Here is a 22676-nt window from a genome sequence, read left to right as displayed (position 1 = left end):
CGGTGGTGTCGGTTAGCGCTCAAGCTAACCAAGGCCCACTTTGCTAATTCCGAAGCCACAGGGATTATGGGAAATATTGCTACATTGATTAGCATCACAGCCCCGTGATTTTTTTACTTCCGTGTTTTAGCGTCTCGGCCGTTTCGTCCCATGATTTAACGACGTTTGCCTTTTGTTGTCGAGTCGTAGCAAAATTGCAATGCTAGTGCTAACCTTACGGATGTGAATACGCCCTAAAAACATCTGGCAAAAAAAATTGCGCTTTTTTTTTCACGTGACAGGCTTCTGAAGCCACGGGGATTATGGGAAATATTGCTTCATTGATTAGCATTTTTTTTACTTCCGTGTTTTAGCGTCTCGGCCGTTTCGTCCCACGATTGAACGATGTTTGCCTTTTGTTGTCGAGTTGTAGCAAAATTGCAATGCTAATGCTAACCTTTCTGATGTAAATACGCACTTTAAAACATCTGGCAAAAAAAATCACACACTTTTTTTCACAACAGGCCACAGGGATTATGGGAAATATTGGTTCATTGATTAGCATCACAGCTCCGTGATTTTTTAACTTCCGTGTTTTAGCGTCTCAGCCGTTTCATCCCACGATTGAACGATGTTTGCTTTTTGTTGTCGAGTTGTAGCAAAAATTGCAATGCTAATGCTAACCTTTCTCTTGTAAATTTGCACTAAAAACATCTGGCAATAAAATCACCCTCTTTTCTAATTGAAAATGGACAACAACAACAAAAAATGAAATCGTCAAATACCCACAACGTCTTTAAAGCACTCCGAACCGAAGACGCGAACACTTATCGATAATATATATATTTTTTTTTTCCTCCACTTGTCCATTTTGTATAAATACTGTCAAAACGGCGTCAGCGGGCACATTAATTAGGAGTATCGGCGAAACGTCAGGCGGGCGCGCTGGTTCAGCAGAGCTCACATTATTAGGGAAAGGTTAAGTGCCCCGTCGACATTTAATTTCCGGCCGTCATCCCCGGATCCGTTCCCCCGCTCTTCCCCTCTTTATCCGCCGTCTCCGTCCCCTCTCCCTTTCTCGTCTTCCTGCATAAACACTCGAATCGTAATTCGGCGTGTGGGATTTTTCCTAGCGAGAGCCGAGCTGCGACGAAAAGTTGGCCTGTGATTGGTTGCCCCACGCGCCCGCACACACTGTCATTTAGCAGCATCCTCTCCGGCGGTGGCGGCGGCGCATTTGCAAGATGGATGCCCTCTCGCGCGCATTTATCCGCCAGCGCGGCGGTGCTTTATTATCTAATTTTGACAGCGCGTTCCCGCCCACCGCGCCGCCGACGTCGCCTCCGGGGACCTTCTGGGCGAGGCCCCCGCTGAACTCAATCGCAAAGTGCTAAATGTGCCGCGCCGCCGCTCGCATGCTAATTTGTGGCCAGAACCAATCGAGCGCCTCGTTGTTGTCGTCCTGCTCAAATGCCACGGCGAAAATGGACTTTCTAACAACGGATGTTTTTGGAAAAGATTTTTTAAAAGATCTTAAATCAAATGGGATCCCACGAAATCAGTTTTTTTGAGAATCTTTTATCCAATTTTAACGTTGAGGTTGACTTTGGAACAATTGGATGCATGAAAATTACCCCAAAAAAATCCAAATGACGAATTCATTGTTCGCCACTGATATTGATCGCCACCCAATCTGTTTCTCTTATTATAATGATCTTATCTTATTATATATTCACTCGAACCAGAGACCAGTGTACCGAGAACGTTGACCTTACTGCATCAACTTCCATCTAAACGTGAAAATTCCATTTAAAATGGAAATTAGCCCAATAGCTACAATCTGACATATTTACAAATGTTTGTTAACAGGAATATGAGTATGTTGAATTGAATTGAATGCTTTTATTGTCATTATATAAGTATAATGAGATTTCAAGATTTCACCACGTAGTGCACAAATAACAACAACAATCAGACAAATAATCAATAAATAAGAAAGAAATTAGTAGTCCAAGTGAGATCAGCAGGGTGAAGTCCAGGTTGAGTTCCATGATTTTGGATTGGATTGGATTGGATAACTTTATTCATCCCGTATTCGGGAAATTTCATTGTGACCGTAGCAGAGGGTGATTAGACAGAACAACAAAGCAAAAGCACAAAGTACAAAGCAAATCAAAGTAAATGGGATCATTAAGAATCACCAAATCAGATCATTAAGACAGAAAAGCAGCAAAAACACATAACGAGCAAGAATAGATGGAGCTACCGTCATTCAACGCCAAGTTGTTGACAGCGCAACACTCGCCGAGTCTATGGACTCAACAACAAACAAACAAACAAACCCATAGATAATCGATATATAGTAATGATAGATAAATAATCAATAAATAGTCATGGATAAATAAGTGGTCAACATATGTGCTGTCCCTTTAAATTAACCAAACCTATGGCTTGAAATTGCAGGTTCAGCCAACTTTATTAGAATATCTTTAACGCTTCTCAACTTTGCCCATCTTAGCTATTTTTAAAAAAGTCTTACATTGACTGTAGGTTAAAAAAAAAAACGATTTCCCGTCATAGAATTCCGTTTTTTTCTTCAGTTTCTCCACCACCCCAACTTTCTTCTCTCTCAAATGTGCTATACTTGAATAGCATCGACCACATGTGTCAAAGTGGCGGCCCGGGGGCCAAATCTGGCCCGCCGCATCATTTTGTATGGCCCAGGAAAGTAAATCATGAGTGCCAAATTTATGTTTTAGGATCAAATTAAAATGAAGAGTATAGATGTATATTACATTTCTCGATTTTCCCTTTTTTAAATCAATAATTGTATTTTTTAAATCATTTTTTCTGTGTTTTTAGTTCAAAAATCATTTTGTAAAATCTAAAAATATAAAAAAAGCTAAAATAAACATTGTTTTAGATCTTTAAAAAACTGAATAATCAGGGCTTTTAATCCAGTTCTTTTAATCCATTTATAAAATAAAAAAATCGAAATATCATATCTAAAATGGTCCGGCCCACATGAAATCAAGTTGACGTTAAAGCGGCCCGCGAACCAACCCGAGTCTGACACCCCTGGCATAGACCAAAGCAGGAGCTGAATGGCCTTCAGTGGTGGGAGTCCGCCAACACCCCTCCCCTTTATTTCATTTAAATCGTTATGCTCCCAAAGCCAATTTCGTTAGAGGGAGATCCGGCGTCGCCCCAAATCTACTAACGCAATAAAAAAAAAATATTGCAATCTAAAGTGCATAAAGTCGAGCAAATCTTAGCACACCGGAGGCCGACTTGTGCATCCTCGTGGCCTCATCACCATCTTCCTGTCCACGCCTCGTCGCTGTCACGCGCCGCTTCAGCCATTGAATTGGTAATTTAATTCCTGCCGCCCCCCCCTCCCCGTTCAAAACCGAGAACCCCCCACCTCGGCCCTAACAGCCCCCGCCTCCCCCTTTCCAATCCTTACATGCGGCCACGCCATTTGCGCCAATTGCCTAAACCCTGAGCGATTGTAATTTGTGAAGAGGCTGCCGAGTGGCGCTTTAGAGGCGGCGGGGAAAAGGGGAGGGGCGGCGTTGGGGGGGGGGAGAAAAAAAACTGAAAAGGCGGTAATGGCGGTGGCGCTGGGCCATGGAGGGGAAGCTTGGATGGATGAGAGTGGAAGGAAACCGAGGGGGGGAGGAGTCGGCGCCGTGCTCGCACGCTTCCGAGCAATTAGCCTTTCACCTGGACAAGCTCATCGTTCAATCGCTCAGGTCAGCGCGTCCGTGCCGCGTTGGCGCCGACGCCGTAGACGCTCCTGGAAAAATAAATACAAGTAGGGATGAGATTCAGATATCGCGGTCATCCGTCGTGTCATAATTTAGTGACTGTGTATGTAAAAACCGTATTTTTCCTTTTAAAAAAATCTAATTGTTTTTAAGGCGTTTTTTTACTCCTGTGAGGTCAACTCTAAAAAACACAATAAAACTCATATAAGAAAGAAAATGACACATTTGAGGAAAAGTACAACGTAGCATTTTTCAAACGTAGGCTAGTTCCGTGCTAACATGCAACGTAGTCTAAAAACTACTTGTTATAAATAACAACATGAAAAAACAAGTTAAAAAGGCAAAAAAACGTAACAAAACTACACAAATTGTGGGTTAAAATCCCCTTTTTTTCAAACGCCCGCTAGCTTAATGCTAACTAACTTTTAGAAGCCATTGTGTAAAAACTACCATTTTAAAAAACATTTTAAAAAAAACTGCTAGTTCAAAAAAGCGAAACACATAGCAAAAGATACACATTTTGTGGAGTAAAATACATGTCATTTTTTCATACTCCCCCCAATAAGAAAAGAAGTTATGGAAAAATACAACATAGCATTTTTCAAACGTATGCTAGTTCTGTGCTAACATACAACATAGTCTAAAAACTACTTGTTATAAATAACAACATGAAAAAACAAGTTAAAAAGGCAAAAAACCCGTAACAAAACTACACAAGTTGTGGGTTAAAATCCCTTTTTTTTTCTTCAAACGCCCACTAGCTTAATGCTAACATGTACTTTTAGAAGCCGTTGTATAAAAACTACCATTTAAAAAAAAACATTTAAAAAAACTGCTAGTTCAAAAAAGCGAAACACAGCAAAAGATACATATTTTGTGCACTAAAATACATGTAATTTTTTCACACTCCCGTTAGCTTAATACTAGCATGCAATTCTAAAGATAGATTATAAAAACTATCTGTTAAAAAAACAACATAGAAAACAAATAGTTAAAAAAAAGTGAAACGCAAAACAAAAATGACATTATGCAATGAAATACAAAAAAAGATTTCAATTTCTGAACACTTGCTAGCTTAATGCTAACATACAATTTGGTCCATGCATAATATACAGGATAGTATTGAAATGATGCACTTTATCCACTGGGTGGCAGTAAGGGGCCCCATTTGGACAGAAACAGAAAAAATGGTAACACACTGTAAAGCTGATGGTTAACCGTATTTTCTCGCATATAAGCCGCCCCGCGTATAAGCCGTACCCTTAAAATTGCCTTAAAATCGTTGAAATTTTCTAATTTCTCGCATATAAGTTGCCGCCTGATACCGAATTTGTTTTGGAAGGACGTCCAATCCGTTGATCAAATGTTAATCAAAGCAAAAACAGATGTTTGCAAATATCTTAGTTGACACCCACAAACAAGTAGAATAAATAAATCTGTGGTGTTATGTTAAACAGCTGTTTTTAACTAATGGCTCTGTATGTCTTCATCACGTCCAACATGAAATAAATATCGCAGTCATGCTAGTTTCTTTTATGTGTAACAAACAGCTGTCGGACTTAACTTGATCAAAATTATTCTCCGCCTCCTTTACAGTAATCCCTCAAATATTGCGGACAATGGACCAATGGCTACAAGAAGACAAAGGACTTGGACTAAAACTCCCATGAACCTGTTTTGGAGGATTTATATCAAGCGGAGAGGAACTATTTTCACTGTGAGTACAGTATTTCAAGTATGTTATTTACATTCTTATCGCAAATTCACTACTTCAATTTTTTTCCCGCTATTATTTTAACAAAAAAAATTATTTTATTTTTTTAAGCTCATAAAAATTTGAAAATCCACACTAAAACTCGTAAGCAGAAGCCACTCTTGCTAAAAAAAGTTATAATAATGGTGACCCTACTTCGCGATTTTTCAATTGTCGCAGCCATGTTTGGTCTACATGAACCGCGATATTCGAGGGATTACTGAATATCAGGGGTCGGGAACCTTTTTGACAAAGAGAGCCACAAACAATTCATATTTTCCAATGTTATTCCTTGTGAGCCATACTACGAATTTAAAAGTCAAAATACATACATGTGCCTTTTCAATTTTTTTTTTTGTAATTTCACCACTTTTAAAGTAGAAAAAACTGAATATTTTTAAAAGATTCTTATGCTGTTGCTAATCATTGAGAGCTACTGCAAAAAAATGAAGATTAAAGCAGTTCTAGATGTAATATCTCAGTTCTGTCACCAGCAATTTCCATATTTTAGCTCACAGCTTAGCAACGAGCCAGATGCACCCATCAAAAGAGCCACATGTGGCTCCCGAGCCATAGGTTCCCTACCCCTGCTGTATATTGTATCATTTATATCGTATCGCTCAACTTATGAACATCGCAGCCTGATTCATTACTTTACTGTCCTTATTCCGAAATCACGTAAACCAAAAAATACTTGCAGTTTTAGCACAAAACTTTAACTTTGGCCCGAACGCATCATTATCTTCGCCTTCCTCCAATCTTTTTAGCATCTTGCGCTTCGTTTCCATGGTAATTGCTTTTCTTTCGGCCATAGCTAGAAACCCCGACGATCTTTTTTGGACCCGTAAATTGAAAAAAAAGGCTAAATATACTTCCAACCAGCGCGAAACAATGGGATTTTCATTAAAAAAATGACCATAAGGCTATGCGCTAGCTGCGAACTAAATGTTGGACGGGGCTCAGCGTCGTAAAGTCAAAACATGCTAGGTCGCAACCCCAACATTTCACCCGCTACTACCTTTCTGGCTTGCGTAGGTTTTCTCGCCAAAACACCCGTTCTTTATTTATGATGGAGTTACAGAGTTAGAGGGCGCCGTTTCACAATAAGAGTCCTCCTAATATGTTGACCCGTTGCTCAATAAGAGCATAAAAAAGGCAAGTTTGCAACATTTCAAAACGAGCATCGTACACGAAAAGTTTGCCTTGGTGTGAGCGCGCCGAGCACGGAATTTATTATCAATACCCGCGCGCATCCGTCGACAATTTGGGCTCCCGCTACGTCCTGTCGGGGGCCCGCGCGGCTAATCTTTATGCACTCTGTGACCCGCTCGCTGCAAACCCTGCTAAATATATTATTCCCCGCGGGCCTTTCATTGCTGCTTGGTGTCAGAAATCAATATGTATGAGGCGCGTAGATGGGAATTTCTAATAGATCTCTGCGGCCCCTGCGCGCTAGCTGCTCTTCAATATCTGCCTCGGACTATTAGTGCCGGCTCAGTGGCGGTGAAATAACCGAGATAATCTTTTAAGGTGGCTTTCTTAAGGGAGAACGGTGACTCGGATTTTTTTTCTTTTCCCCCCACTGGCAGAAAAGGCTTTTTTTTTGGCCGCCATTGACGCGAAAGAACGCTCGTATTTTAATTTGGTTCTATTTTTAATTACAAACGACCATGTATATTAAGGCTTTTTTTATTTTAAAAAATTACCATCTATACTATGGATGGTCGTTTTTTAATGAAAAAAAGGCTTACTATACATGGTCGTTTTTTTAATCAAAATAAAGCCTTACTATACATGGTATTTTTTTTATGAAAAAAGTCTTACTATAGATTCTATAGTAAGACTTTTTTCATAAAAAAAATACCATGTATAGTAAGGCTTTATTTTGATAAAAAACAACCATGTATAGTAAGCCTTTTTTTCATTAAAAAAACGACCATGTATAGTAAGACTTTTTTTCATTAAAAATGACCATGTATAGTAAGGCTTTTTTTTAATTCAAAAATGACCATGTATAGTAAGGCTTTTTTTTCATTAAAAATGACTATGTATAGTAAGCCTTTTTTTCATAAGAAAAGACTGTCTAGTAGATTTATTTTCACTTATAAAATTACTATGTATAGTAAGGCTTTATTCTTTAAAAAATGACCATGTATAGTAAGACCTTTTTTCATTAAAAAACGACCATGTATAGTAAGGTTTTTTTTCACAAACATGACCATGTATAGTAAAACATAATTTAATTTAAAAAATGACAATGTATTGTAAGGCTTAATTTCATTAAGAAATGACCATGTATAGTAAGGCTTTTTTTCCACAAAAAATGACCATGTATAGTAAGCCTTATATATATATATATTTTAAACACTAAACAAAACAAAGGTAGATCATATATAGTAAGGCTTTTATTTGTTGAAAAAAAATCATAACTGTCTTTTTTTTAAAAACAGGTCAACAACATGGTGAACATGAAGTGGTCAGCATGTCAACCTCGCAGTTCAAAGATCGAGGTTCCATCCCAGGTGAGTTCTGACCGTCCTGTGTGGAGTTAGCATCTTCTTTGTGGGTTTTCCCTGGGTACTCTGCTTTCCTTCCACATTCCAAAAACGTATAGATGTATAGTAAAACGTAAAATGTATATTAAGGCTTTTTTTCCTTTAAAAAACGACATAGTATAGTAAGGCTTTAAAAAAAAAAAGAAACGACATAGTATAGTAAGGCTTTTTTCTTTAAAAACGGCATAGTATAGTAAGGCTTTTTTCTTTAAAAAAACGACATAGTACAGTAAGTCTTTTTTCTTTAAAAAAATGACATAGTGTAGTAAGGCTTTTTTCTTTAAAAAATGACATAGTATAGTAAGGCTTTTTTCTTAAAAAAACGACATAGTATAGTAAGGCTTTTTTCTTTTTAAAAAACGACATAGTATAGTAAGGCTTTTTCTTTAAAAAACGACATAGTATAGTAAGGCTTTTTTTCTTAAAAAACGGCATAGTATAGTAAGGCTTTTTTTCTTCAAAAGAACGACATAGTATAGTAAGGGTTTTTTCTTCAAAAAAACGACATAGTATAGTAAGGCTTTTTTCTTCAAAAAAACGACATAGTATAGTAAGGCTTTTTTCTTAAAAAACGACATAGTATAGTAAGGCTTTTTTCTTTAAAAAAACGACATAGTATAGCAAGGCTTTTTTCTTAAAAAACCCGACATAGTATAGTAAGGCTTTTTTGTTAAAAAAATGACGTAATATAGTAAGGCTTTTTTCTTTTAAAAAACGACATAGTATAGTAAGGCTTTTTTCTTTAAAAAACGACATAGTATAGTAAGGCTTTTTTCTTTAAAAAATGACATAGTATAGTAAGGCTTTTTTCTTTTTAAAAAACGACATAGTATAGTAAGGCTTTTTTCTTTTAAAAAAAACGACATAGTATAGTAAGGCTTTTTCTTTAAAAAACGACATAGTATAGTAAGGCTTTTTTTCTTTAAAAAACGGCATAGTATAGTAAGGGTTTTTTTCTTCAAAAGAACGACATAGTATATTAAGGGTTTTTTTCTTCAAAAAAACGACATAGTATAGTAAGGCTTTTTTCTTCAAAAAAACGACATAGTATAGTAAGGCTTTTTTCTTTAAAAAAACGACATAGTATAGCAAGGCTTTTTTCTTAAAAAAAACCGACATAGTATAGTAAGGCTTTTTTGTTAAAAAAATGACATAGTATAGTAAGGCTTTTTTCTTTTAAAAAACGACATAGTATAGTAAGGCTTTTTTCTTTTAAAAAAACGACATAGTATAGTAAGGCTTTTTCTTTAAAAAAACGACATAGTATAGTAAGGCTTTTTTCTTTAAAAAACGGCATAGTATAGTAAGGCTTTTATTCTTAAAAAACGGCATAGTATAGTAAGGCTTTTTTTCTTCAAAAAAACGACATAGTATAGTAAGGCTTTTTTCTTAAAAAAACGACATAGTATAGTAAGGCTTTTTTTCTTAAAAAAAACGACATAGGCTTTTTTGTTAAAAAAATGACATAGTATAGTAAGGCTTTTTTCTTTAAAAAAACGACATAGTATAGTAAGGCTTTTTCTTTAAAAAACGACATTGTATAGTGAGGCTTTTTTCTTAAAAAACGACATAGTATAGTAAGGCTTTTTTTCTTTCAAAAACGACATAGTATAGTAAGGCTTTTTTCTTTGAAAAAAACGACATAGTATAGCAAGGCTTTTTTCTTAAAAAACCCGACATAGTATAGTAAGGCTTTTTTGTTAAAAAAATGACATAATATAGTAAGGCTTTTTTCTTTTAAAAAACGACATAGTATAGTAAGGCTTTTTTCTTTAAAAAACGACATAGTATAGTAAGGCTTTTTTCTTTAAAAAATGACATAGTATAGTAAGGCTTTTTTCTTTTTAAAAAACGACATAGTATAGTAAGGCTTTTTTCTTTAAAAAAAAACGACATAGTATAGTAAGGCTTTTTCTTTAAAAAACGACATAGTATAGTAAGGCTTTTTTTCTTTAAAAAAACGGCATAGTATAGTAAGGGTTTTTTTCTTCAAAAGAACGACATAGTATAGTAAGGGTTTTTTTTCTTCAAATAAACGACATAGTATAGTAAGGCTTTTTTCTTCAAAAAAACGACATAGTATAGTAAGGCTTTTTTGTAAAAAAAAATGACATAGTATAGGTAGGCTTTTTTCTTTTAAAAAACGACATAGTATAGTAAGGCTTTTTTCTTTTAAAAAAAAGACATAGTATAGTAAGGCTTTTTTTCTTTTAAAAAACGACATAGTATAGTAAGGCTTTTTTTCTTCAAAAGAACGGACATAGTATAGTAAGGCTTTTTTCTTCAAAAAAAACGACATAGTATAGTAAGGCTTTTTTCTTAAAAAACGACATAGTATAGCAAGGCTTTTTTCTTAAAAAAAACGACATAGTATAGTAAGGCTTTTTTGTTAAAAAAATGACAGTATAGTAAGGCTTTTTTCTTTAAAAAAAACGACATAGTATAGTAAGGCTTTTTTTCTTTAAAAAATGGCATAGTATAGTAAGGCTTTTTTTCTTAAAAAACGGCATAGTATAGTAAGGGTTTTTTTTCTTCAAAAGAACGACATAGTATAGTAAGGCTTTTTTCTTAAAAAACGGAATAGTATAGTAAGGCTTTTTTTCTTCAAAAAAACGACATAGTATAGTAAGGCTTTTTTCTTAAAAAAACGACATAGTATAGTAAGGCTTTTTTCTTCAAAAAACGACATAGTATAGTAAGGCTTTTTTCTTAAAAAACGACATAGTATAGTAAGGCTTTTTTTCTTCAAAAAAACGACATAGTATAGTAAGGCTTTTTTCTTAAAAAAACGACATAGTATAGTAAGGCTTTTTTTCTTAAAAAAAACGACATAGGCTTTTTTGTTAAAAAAATGACATAGTATAGTAAGGCTTTTTTCTTTAAAAAAACGACATAGTATAGTAAGGCTTTTTCTTTAAAAAACGACATTGTATAGTGAGGCTTTTTTCTTAAAAAACGACATAGTATAGTAAGGCTTTTTTTCTTTCAAAAACGACATAGTATAGTAAGGCTTTTTTCTTTGAAAAAAACGACATAGTATAGCAAGGCTTTTTTCTTAAAAAACCCGACATAGTATAGTAAGGCTTTTTTGTTAAAAAAATGACATAATATAGTAAGGCTTTTTTCTTTTAAAAAACGACATAGTATAGTAAGGCTTTTTTCTTTAAAAAACGACATAGTATAGTAAGGCTTTTTTCTTTAAAAAATGACATAGTATAGTAAGGCTTTTTTCTTTTTAAAAAACGACATAGTATAGTAAGGCTTTTTTCTTTAAAAAAAAACGACATAGTATAGTAAGGCTTTTTCTTTAAAAAACGACATAGTATAGTAAGGCTTTTTTTCTTTAAAAAAACGGCATAGTATAGTAAGGGTTTTTTTCTTCAAAAGAACGACATAGTATAGTAAGGGTTTTTTTTCTTCAAATAAACGACATAGTATAGTAAGGCTTTTTTCTTCAAAAAAACGACATAGTATAGTAAGGCTTTTTTGTAAAAAAAATGACATAGTATAGGTAGGCTTTTTTCTTTTAAAAAACGACATAGTATAGTAAGGCTTTTTTCTTTTAAAAAAAAGACATAGTATAGTAAGGCTTTTTTTCTTTTAAAAAACGACATAGTATAGTAAGGCTTTTTTTCTTCAAAAGAACGGACATAGTATAGTAAGGCTTTTTTCTTCAAAAAAAACGACATAGTATAGTAAGGCTTTTTTCTTAAAAAACGACATAGTATAGCAAGGCTTTTTTCTTTAAAAAAAACGACATAGTATAGTAAGGCTTTTTTTCTTTAAAAAATGGCATAGTATAGTAAGGCTTTTTTTCTTAAAAAACGGCATAGTATAGTAAGGGTTTTTTTTCTTCAAAAGAACGACATAGTATAGTAAGGCTTTTTTCTTAAAAAACGGAATAGTATAGTAAGGCTTTTTTTCTTCAAAAAAACGACATAGTATAGTAAGGCTTTTTTCTTAAAAAAACGACATAGTATAGTAAGGCTTTTTTCTTCAAAAAACGACATAGTATAGTAAGGCTTTTTTCTTAAAAAACGACATAGTATAGTAAGGCTTTTTTTCTTCAAAAAAATGACATAGTATAGTAAGGCTTTTTTCTTAAAAAACGACATAGTATAGCAAGGCTTTTCTCTTTAAAAAACGACATAGTAAAGTAAGGCTTTTTTCTTAAAAAAAACGACATAGTATAGTAAGGCTTTTTTCTTAAAAAACGGAATAGTATAGTAAGGCTTTTTTTCTTCAAAAAAACAACATAGTATAGTAAGGCTTTTTTCTTAAAAAAACGACATAGTATAGTAAGGCTTTTTTTCTTCAAAAAATGACATAGTATAGCAAGGCTTTTCTCTTAAAAAAACGACATAGTAAAGTAAGGCTTTTTTCTTAAAAAAACGACATAGTATAGTAAGGCTTTTTTCTTAAAAAAACGACATAGTATAGTAAGGCTTTTTTCTTTAAAAAAATGACATAGTATAGTAAGGCTTTTTTTCTTCAAAAAACAACATAGTATAGTAAGGTTTTTTCTTTAAAAAACGACATAGTGTAGTAAGGCTTTTTTCTTTTAAAAAAACGACATAGTATAGTAAGGCTTTTTTTCTTCAAAAAAACAACATAGTATAGTAAGGCTTTTTTCTTAAAAAACGACATAGTATAGTAAGGCTTTTTTCTTTAAAAAAACGACATAGTATAGCAAGGCTTTTTTCTTAAAAAAACGACATAGTAAAGTAAGGCTTTTTTCTTAAAAAAACGACATAGTATAGTAAGGCTTTTTTCTTCAAAAAAATGACATAGTATAGTAAGGCTTTTTTCTTAAAAAAACAACATAGTATAGTAAGGCTTTTTTCTTAAAAAACGACATAGTATAGTAAGGCTTTTTTTCTTCAAAAAAACGACATAGTATAGCAAGGCTTTTCTCTTAAAAAAAACGACATAGTAAAGTAAGGCTTTTTTCTTAAAAAAACGACATAGTATAGTAAGGCTTTTTTTCTTCCAAAAAACGACATAGTATAGCAAGGCTTTTCTCTTAAAAAAACGACATAGTATAGTAAGGCTTTTTTTCTTCCAAAAAACGACATAGTATAGTTAGCCTTTTTTCTTTAAAAAACGACATAGTATAGTAAGGCTTTTTTCTTTAAAAAAAACGACATAGTATAGTAAGGCTTTTTTTCTTTAAAAAACGGCATAGTATAGTAAGGCTTTTTTTCTTAAAAAACGGCATAGTATAGTAAGGCTTTTTTTCTTCAAAAAAACGACATAGTATAGTAAGGCTTTTTTCTTAAAAAAACGACATAGTATAGGAAGGCTTTTTTCTTAAAAAACGACATTCTATAGCAAGGCTTTTCTCTTAAAAAAACGACATAGTAAAGTAAGGCTTTTTTCTTAAAAAAACGACATAGTATAGTAAGGCTTTTTTCTTAAAAAACGGAATAGTATAGTAAGGCTTTTTTTCTTCAAAAAAACGACATAGTATAGTAAGGCTTTTTTCTTCAAAAAAACGACATAGTATAGTAAGGCTTTTTTCTTCAAAAAAACGACATAGTATAGTAAGGCTTTTTTCTTCAAAAAAACGACATAGTATAGTAAGGCTTTTTTTCTTCAAAAAAATGACATAGTATAGTAAGGCTTTTTTCTTAAAAAAACAACATAGTATAGTAAGGCTTTTTTCTTAAAAAACGACATAGTATAGCAAGGCTTTTCTCTTAAAAAAACGACATAGTAAAGTAAGGCTTTTTTTCTTCAAAAAAATGACATAGTATAGTAAGGCTTTTTTTCTTCAAAAAAACAACATAGTTTAGTAAGGTTTTTTTCTTTAAAAAACGACATAGTATAGTAAGGCTTTTTTTCTTTAAAAAACGACTTAGTATAGTAAGGCTTTTTTTCTTCAAAAAACAACATAGTATAGTAAGGTTTTTTCTTTAAAAAACGACATAGTGTAGTAAGGCTTTTTTCTTTTAAAAAAACGACATAGTATAGTAAGGCTTTTTTTCTTCAAAAAAACAACATAGTATAGTAAGGCTTTTTCTTTAAAAAACGACATAGTATAGTAAGGCTTTTTTCTTTAAAAAACGACATAGTATAGTAAAGCTTTTTTTCTTTAAAAAAAACGACATAGTATAGCAAGGCTTTTTTCTTAAAAAACCCGACATAGTATAGTAAGGCTTTTTTGTTAAAAAAATGACATAATATAGCAAGGCTTTTTTCTTTTAAAAAACGACATAGTATAGTAAGGCTTTTTTCTTTAAAAAACGACATAGTATAGTAAGGCTTTTTTCTTTAAAAAATGACATAGTATAGTAAGGGTTTTTTTCTTCAAAAAAACGACATAGTATAGTAAGGCTTTTTTCTTAAAAAAAACGGCATAGTATAGTAAGGCTTTTTTCTTTAAAAAAACGACATAGTATAGCAAGGCTTTTTTCTTTAAAAAAACGACATAGTATAGTAAGGCTTTTTTGTTAAAAAAATGACATAGTATAGTAAGGCTTTTTTCTTTTAAAAAACGACATAGTATAGTAAGGCTTTTTTCTTTTAAAAAAACGACATAGTATAGTAAGGCTTTTTCTTTAAAAAACGACATAGTATAGTAAGGCTTTTTTCTTTAAAAAACGGCATAGTATAGTAAGGCTTTTATTCTTAAAAAACGGCACAGTATAGTAAGGCTTTTTTTCTTCAAAAAAACGACATAGTATAGTAAGGCTTTTTTTCTTTTAAAAAACGGCATAGTATAGTAAGGCTTTTTTTCTTCAAAAGAACGGACATAGTATAGTAAGGCTTTTTTCTTCAAAAAAAACGACATAGTATAGTAAGGCTTTTTTCTTAAAAAACGACATAGTATAGCAAGGCTTTTTTCTTAAAAAAAACGACATAGTATAGTAAGGCTTTTTTGTTAAAAAAATGACATAGTATAGTAAGGCTTTTTTCTTTAAAAAAACGACATAGTATAGTAAGGCTTTTTTTCTTTAAAAAATGGCATAGTATAGTAAGGCTTTTTTTCTTAAAAAACGGCATAGTATAGTAAGGGTTTTTTTTCTTCAAAAGAACGACATAGTATAGTAAGGCTTTTTTGTTAAAAAAATGACATAGTATAGTAAGGCTTTTTTCTTTTAAAAAACGACATAGTATAGTAAGGCTTTTTTCTTTTAAAAAAAAGACATAGTATAGTAAGGCTTTTTTTCTTTTAAAAAACGACATAGTATAGTAAGGCTTTTTTTCTTCAAAAGAACGGACATAGTATAGTAAGGCTTTTTTCTTCAAAAAAAACGACATAGTATAGTAAGGCTTTTTTCTTAAAAAACGACATAGTATAGCAAGGCTTTTTTCTTAAAAAAAAACGACATAGTATAGTAAGGCTTTTTTGTTAAAAAAATGACATAGTATAGTAAGGCTTTTTTCTTTAAAAAAACGACATAGTATAGTAAGGCTTTTTTTCTTTAAAAAATGGTATAGTATAGTAAGGCTTTTTTTCTTAAAAAACGGCATAGTATAGTAAGGGTTTTTTTTCTTCAAAAGAACGACATAGTATAGTAAGGCTTTTTTCTTAAAAAACGGAATAGTATAGTAAGGCTTTTTTTCTTCAAAAAAACGACATAGTATAGTAAGGCTTTTTTCTTAAAAAAAACGACATAGTATAGTAAGGCTTTTTTTCTTCAAAAAACGACATAGTATAGTAAGGCTTTTTTCTTAAAAAACGACATAGTATAGTAAGGCTTTTTTTCTTCAAAAAAATGACATAGTATAGTAAGGCTTTTTTCTTAAAAAACGACATAGTATAGCAAGGCTTTTCTCTTTAAAAAACGACATAGTAAAGTAAGGCTTTTTTCTTAAAAAAAACGACATAGTATAGTAAGGCTTTTTTCTTCAAAAAACAACATAGTATAGTAAGGCTTTTTTCTTAAAAAAAACGACATAGTATAGTAAGGCTTTTTTTCTTCAAAAAATGACATAGTATAGCAAGGCTTTTCTCTTAAAAAAACGACATGGTAAAGTAAGGCTTTTTTCTTAAAAAAACGACATAGTATAGTAAGGCTTTTTTCTTAAAAAAACGACATAGTATAGTAAGGCTTTTTTCTTTAAAAAAATGACATAGTATAGTAAGGCTTTTTTTCTTCAAAAAACAACATAGTATAGTAAGGTTTTTTCTTTAAAAAACGACATAGTGTAGTAAGGCTTTTTTCTTTTAAAAAAACGACATAGTATAGTAAGGCTTTTTTTCTTCAAAAAAACAACATAGTATAGTAAGGCTTTTTTTTTAAAAAAACGACATAGTATAGTAAGGCTTTTTTCTTTAAAAAACGACATAGTATAGTAAAGCTTTTTTTCTTTAAAAAACGACTTAGTATAGTAAGGCCTTTTTTCTTCAAAAAAAACAACATAGTATAGTAAGGCTTTTTTCTTAAAAAACGACATAGTATAGTAAGGCTTTTTTCTTTAAAAAAACGACATAGTATAGCAAGGCTTTTTTCTTAAAAAAACGACATAGTAAAGTAAGGCTTTTTTCTTAAAAAAACGACATAGTATAGTAAGGCTTTTTTCTTCAAAAAAATGAAATAGTGTAGTAAGGCTTTTTTCTTAAAAAACGACATAGTATAGTAAGGCTTTTTTTCTTCAAAAAAACGACATAGTATAGCAAGGCTTTTCTCTTAAAAAAACGACATAGTAAAGTAAGGCTTTTTTCTTAAAAAAACGACATAGTTTAGTAAGGCTTTTTTTTCTTCCAAAAAACGACATAGTATAGCAAGGCTTTTCTCTTAAAAAAACGACATAGTATAGTAAGGCTTTTTTTCTTCCAAAAAACGACATAGTATAGTAAGCCTTTTTTCTTTAAAAAACGACAGTATAGTAAGGCTTTTTTCTTTAAAAAAACGACATAGTATAGTAAGGCTTTTATTCTTTAAAAAACGGCATAGTATAGTAAGGCTTTTTTTCTTAAAAAACGGCATAGTATAGTAAGGCTTTTTTTCTTCAAAAAAACGACATAGTATAGTAAGGCTTTTTTCTTAAAAAAACGACATAGTATAGGAAGGCTTTTTTCTTAAAAAACGACATTCTATAGCAAGGCTTTTCTCTTAAAAAAACGACATAGTAAAGTAAGGCTTTTTTCTTAAAAAAACGACATAGTATAGCAAGGCTTTTCTCTTAAAAAAACGACATAGTAAAGTAAGGCTTTTTTCTTAAAAAAACGACATAGTATAGTAAGGCTTTTTTTCTTCCAAAAAACGACATAGTATAGTAAGCCTTTTTTCTTTAAAAAACGACATAGTATAGTAAGGCTTTTTTCTTTTAAAAAAACGACATAGTATAGTAAGGCTTTTTTTCTTTAAAAAACGGCATAGTATAGTAAGGCTTTTTTTCTTTAAAAACGGCATAGTATAGTAAGGCTTTTTTTCTTCAAAAAAACGACATAGTATAGTAAGGCTTTTTTCTTAAAAAAACGACATAGTATAGGAAGGCTTTTTTCTTAAAAAACGACATTCTATAGCAAGGTTTTTCTCTTAAAAAAACGACATAGTAAAGTAAGGCTTTTTTCTTAAAAAAACGACATAGTATAGTAAGGCTTTTTTCTTAAAAAACGGAATAGTATAGTAAGGCTTTTTTTCTTCAAAAAAACGACATAGTATAGTAAGGCTTTTTTCTTCAAAAAAACGACATAGTATAGTAAGGCTTTTTTCTTCAAAAAAACGACATAGTATAGTAAGGCTTTTTTCTTAAAACAAACGACATAGTATAGTAAGGCTTTTTTTCTTCAAAAAAATGACATAGTATAGTAAGGCTTTTTTCTTAAAAAAACAACATAGTATAGTAAGGCTTTTTTCTTAAAAAACGACATAGTATAGCAAGGCTTTTCTCTTAAAAAAACGACATAGTAAAGTAAGGCTTTTTTCTTAAAAAACGGAATAGTATAGTAAGGCTTTTTTCTTAAAAAACGGAATAGTATAGTAAGCCTTTTTTTCTTCAAAAAAACAACATAGTATAGTAAGGCTTTTTTCTTCAAAAAAACGACATAGTATAGTAAGGCTTTTTTCTTAAAAAACGACACAGTATAGTAAGGCTTTTTTTCTTCAAAAAAATGACATAGTATAGTAAGGCTTTTTTTCTTCAAAAAAACAACATAGTATAGTAAGGTTTTTTTCTTTAAAAAACGACATAGTATAGTAAGGCTTTTTTTCTTTAAAAAACGACTTAGTATAGTAAGGCTTTTTTTCTTCAAAAAACAACATAGTATAGTAAGGTTTTTTCTTTAAAAAACGACATAGTGTAGTAAGGCTTTTTTCTTTTAAAAAAACGACATAGTATAGTAAGGCTTTTTTTCTTCAAAAAAACAACATAGTATAGTAAGGCTTTTTCTTTAAAAAACGACATTGTATAGTAAGGCTTTTTTCTTTTTAAAAAACGACATAGTATAGTAAGGCTTTTTTCTTTAAAAAAAAACGACATAGTATAGTAAGGCTTTTTCTTTAAAAAACGACATAGTATAGTAAGGCTTTTTTTCTTTAAAAAACGGCATAGTATAGTAAGGGTTTTTTTCTTCAAAAGAACGACATAGTATAGTAAGGGTTTTTTTCTTCAAAAAAACGACATTGTATAGTAAGGCTTTTTTCTTCAAAAAAACGACATAGTATAGTAAGGCTTTTTTCTTTAAAAAAACGACATAGTATAGCAAGGCTTTTTTCTTAAAAAAAACGACATAGTATAGTAAGGCTTTTTTGTTAAAAAAATGACATAGTATAGTAAGGCTTTTTTCTTTTAAAAAACGACATAGTATAGTAAGGCTTTTTTCTTTTAAAAAAACGACATAGTATAGTAAGGCTTTTTCTTTAAAAAACGACATAGTATAGTAAGGCTTTTTTCTTTAAAAAACGGCATAGTATAGTAAGGCTTTTATTCTTAAAAAACGGCATAGTATAGTAAGGCTTTTTTTCTTCAAAAAAAACGACATAGTATAGTAAGGCTTTTTTTCTTTTAAAAACGGCATAGTATAGTAAGGCTTTTTTTCTTCAAAAGAACAGACATAGTATAGTAAGGCTTTTTTCTTCAAAAAAAACGACATAGTATAGTAAGGCTTTTTTCTTAAAAAACGACATAGTATAGTAAGGCTTTTTTCTTTAAAAAAACGACATAGTATAGCAAGGCTTTTTTCTTAAAAAAAACGACATAGTAAAGTAAGGCTTTTTTCTTAAAAAAACGACATAGTATAGTAAGGCTTTTTTCTTCAAAAAACGACATAGTATAGTAAGGCTTTTTTCTTAAAACGACATAGTATAGTAAGGCTTTTTTTCTTCAAAAAAACGACATAGTATAGCAAGGCTTTTCTCTTAAAAAAACGACATAGTAAAGTAAGGCTTTTTTCTTAAAAAAACGACATAGTTTAGTAAGGCTTTTTTTCTTCCAAAAAACGACATAGTATAGCAAGGCTTTTCTCTTAAAAAAACGACATAGTATAGTAAGGCTTTTTTTCTTCCAAAAAACGACATAGTATAGTAAGCCTTTTTTCTTTAAAAAACGACAGTATAGTAAGGCTTTTTTCTTTAAAAAAACGACATAGTATAGTAAGGCTTTTATTCTTTAAAAAAGGCATAGTATAGTAAGGCTTTTTTTCTTAAAAAACGGCATAGTATAGTAAGGCTTTTTTTCTTCAAAAAAACGACATAGTATAGTAAGGCTTTTTTCTTAAAAAAACGACATAGTATAGGAAGGCTTTTTTCTTAAAAAACGACATTCTATAGCAAGGCTTTTCTCTTAAAAAAACGACATAGTAAAGTAAGGCTTTTTTCTTAAAAAAACGACATAGTATAGCAAGGCTTTTCTCTTAAAAAAACGACATAGTAAAGTAAGGCTTTTTTCTTAAAAAAACCACATAGTATAGTAAGGCTTTTTTTCTTCCAAAAAACGACATAGTATAGTAAGGCTTTTTTCTTTAAAAAACGACATAGTATAGTAAGGCTTTTTTCTTTAAAAAAAACGACATAGTATAGTAAGGCTTTTTTTCTTTAAAAAACGGCATAGTATAGTAAGGCTTTTTTTCTTAAAAAACGGCATAGTATAGTAAGGCTTTTTTTCTTCAAAAAAACGACATAGTATAGTAAGGCTTTTTTCTTCAAAAAAACGACATAGTATAGTAAGGCTTTTTTCTTAAAACAAACGACATAGTATAGTAAGGCTTTTTTTCTTCAAAAAAATGACATAGTATAGTAAGGCTTTTTTTCTTCAAAAAAACAACATAGTATAGTAAGGTTTTTTTCTTTAAAAAACGACATAGTATAGTAAGGCTTTTTTTCTTTAAAAAACGACTTAGTATAGTAAGGCTTTTTTTCTTCAAAAAACAACATAGTATAGTAAGGTTTTTTCTTTAAAAAACGACATAGTGTAGTAAGGCTTTTTTCTTTTAAAAAAACGACATAGTATAGTAAGGCTTTTTTTCTTCAAAAAAACAACATAGTATAGTAAGGCTTTTTCTTTAAAAAACGACATAGTATAGTAAGGCTTTTTTCTTTAAAAAACGACATAGTATAGTAAAGCTTTTTTTCTTTAAAAAAACGACATAGTATAGCAAGGCTTTTTTCTTAAAAAACCCGACATAGTATAGTAAGGCTTTTTTGTTAAAAAAATGACATAATATAGTAAGGCTTTTTTCTTTTAAAAAACGACATAGTATAGTAAGGCTTTTTTCTTTAAAAAAACGACATAGTATAGTAAGGCTTTTTTCTTTAAAAAACGACATAGTATAGTAAGGCTTTTTTCTTTAAAAAATGACATAGTATAGTAAGGCTTTTTTCTTTTTAAAAAACGACATAGTATAGTAAGGCTTTTTTCTTTAAAAAAAAACGACATAGTATAGTAAGGCTTTTTCTTTAAAAAACGACATAGTATAGTAAGGCTTTTTTTCTTTAAAAAACGGCATAGTATAGTAAGGGTTTTTTTCTTCAAAAGAACGACATAGTATAGTAAGGGTTTTTTTCTTCAAAAAAACGACATTGTATAGTAAGGCTTTTTTCTTCAAAAAAACGACATAGTATAGTAAGGCTTTTTTCTTTAAAAAAACGACATAGTATAGCAAGGCTTTTTTCTTAAAAAAAACGACATAGTATAGTAAGGCTTTTTTGTTAAAAAAATGACATAGTATAGTAAGGCTTTTTTCTTTTAAAAAACGACATAGTATAGTAAGGCTTTTTTCTTAAAAAAACGACATAGTATAGTAAGGCTTTTTTCTTAAAAAACGGAATAGTATAGTAAGGCTTTTTTTCTTCAAAAAAACGACATAATATAGTAAGGCTTTTTTCTTCAAAAAAACGACATAGTATAGTAAGGCTTTTTTCTTCAAAAAAACGACATAGTATAGTAAGGCTTTTTTCTTAAAACAAACGACATAGTATAGTAAGGCTTTTTTTCTTCAAAAAAATGACATAGTATAGTAAGGCTTTTTTTCTTCAAAAAAACAACATAGTATAGTAAGGTTTTTTTCTTTAAAAAACGACATAGTATAGTAAGGCTTTTTTTCTTTAAAAAACGACTTAGTATAGTAAGGCTTTTTTTCTTCAAAAAACAACATAGTATAGTAAGGTTTTTTCTTTAAAAAAACGACATAGTGTAGTAAGGCTTTTTTCTTTTAAAAAAACGACATAGTATAGTAAGGCTTTTTTTCTTCAAAAAAACAACATAGTATAGTAAGGCTTTTTCTTTAAAAAACGACATAGTATAGTAAGGCTTTTTTCTTTAAAAAACGACATAGTATAGTAAAGCTTTTTTTCTTTAAAAAAACGACATAGTATAGCAAGGCTTTTTTCTTAAAAAACCCGACATAGTATAGTAAGGCTTTTTTGTTAAAAAAATGACATAATATAGTAAGGCTTTTTTCTTTTAAAAAACGACAGTATAGTAAGGCTTTTTTCTTTAAAAAAACGACATAGTATAGTAAGGCTTTTTTCTTTAAAAAACGACATAGTATAGTAAGGCTTTTTTCTTTAAAAAATGACATAGTATAGTAAGGCTTTTTTCTTTTTAAAAAACGACATAGTATAGTAAGGCTTTTTTCTTTAAAAAAAAACGACATAGTATAGTAAGGCTTTTTCTTTAAAAAACGACATAGTATAGTAAGGCTTTTTTTCTTTAAAAAACGGCATAGTATAGTAAGGGTTTTTTTCTTCAAAAGAACGACATAGTATAGTAAGGGTTTTTTTCTTCAAAAAAACGACATTGTATAGTAAGGCTTTTTTCTTCAAAAAAACGACATAGTATAGTAAGGCTTTTTTCTTTAAAAAAACGACATAGTATAGCAAGGCTTTTTTCTTAAAAAAAACGACATAGTATAGTAAGGCTTTTTTGTTAAAAAAATGACATAGTATAGTAAGGCTTTTTTCTTTTAAAAAACGACATAGTATAGTAAGGCTTTTTTCTTTTAAAAAAACGACATAGTATAGTAAGGCTTTTTCTTTAAAAAACGACATAGTATAGTAAGGCTTTTTTCTTTAAAAAACGGCATAGTATAGTAAGGCTTTTATTCTTAAAAAACGGCATAGTATAGTAAGGCTTTTTTTCTTCAAAAAAACGACATAGTATAGTAAGGCTTTTTTTCTTTTAAAAACGGCATAGTATAGTAAGGCTTTTTTTCTTCAAAAGAACGGACAT

General features: G+C 30.8%; 1 protein-coding gene across 2 annotated transcripts in view; it reads left to right on the top strand.

The window, feature by feature from the left end:
* The window catches only part of mtap (methylthioadenosine phosphorylase), a 63160-nt gene that overhangs the window by 29338 nt on the left and 11146 nt on the right, over positions 1 to 22676 (top strand). For both annotated transcript variants that reach the window (XR_013300829.1, XR_013300828.1), the window contains exons 10-11: positions 5346 to 5466; positions 7953 to 8024. The gene's annotated coding sequence lies outside the window, so the exon portion shown is untranslated. The remainder of the gene's footprint in view (positions 1 to 5345; positions 5467 to 7952; positions 8025 to 22676) is intronic.

The sequence above is a fragment of the Stigmatopora argus genome, chromosome 7, assembly GCF_051989625.1.
Source record: "Stigmatopora argus isolate UIUO_Sarg chromosome 7, RoL_Sarg_1.0, whole genome shotgun sequence".
NCBI lineage: Eukaryota > Metazoa > Chordata > Actinopteri > Syngnathiformes > Syngnathidae > Stigmatopora > Stigmatopora argus.
Note: the sequence above shows the minus strand (reverse complement) of the source record. Positions and strands in the feature narration are given on the sequence as shown.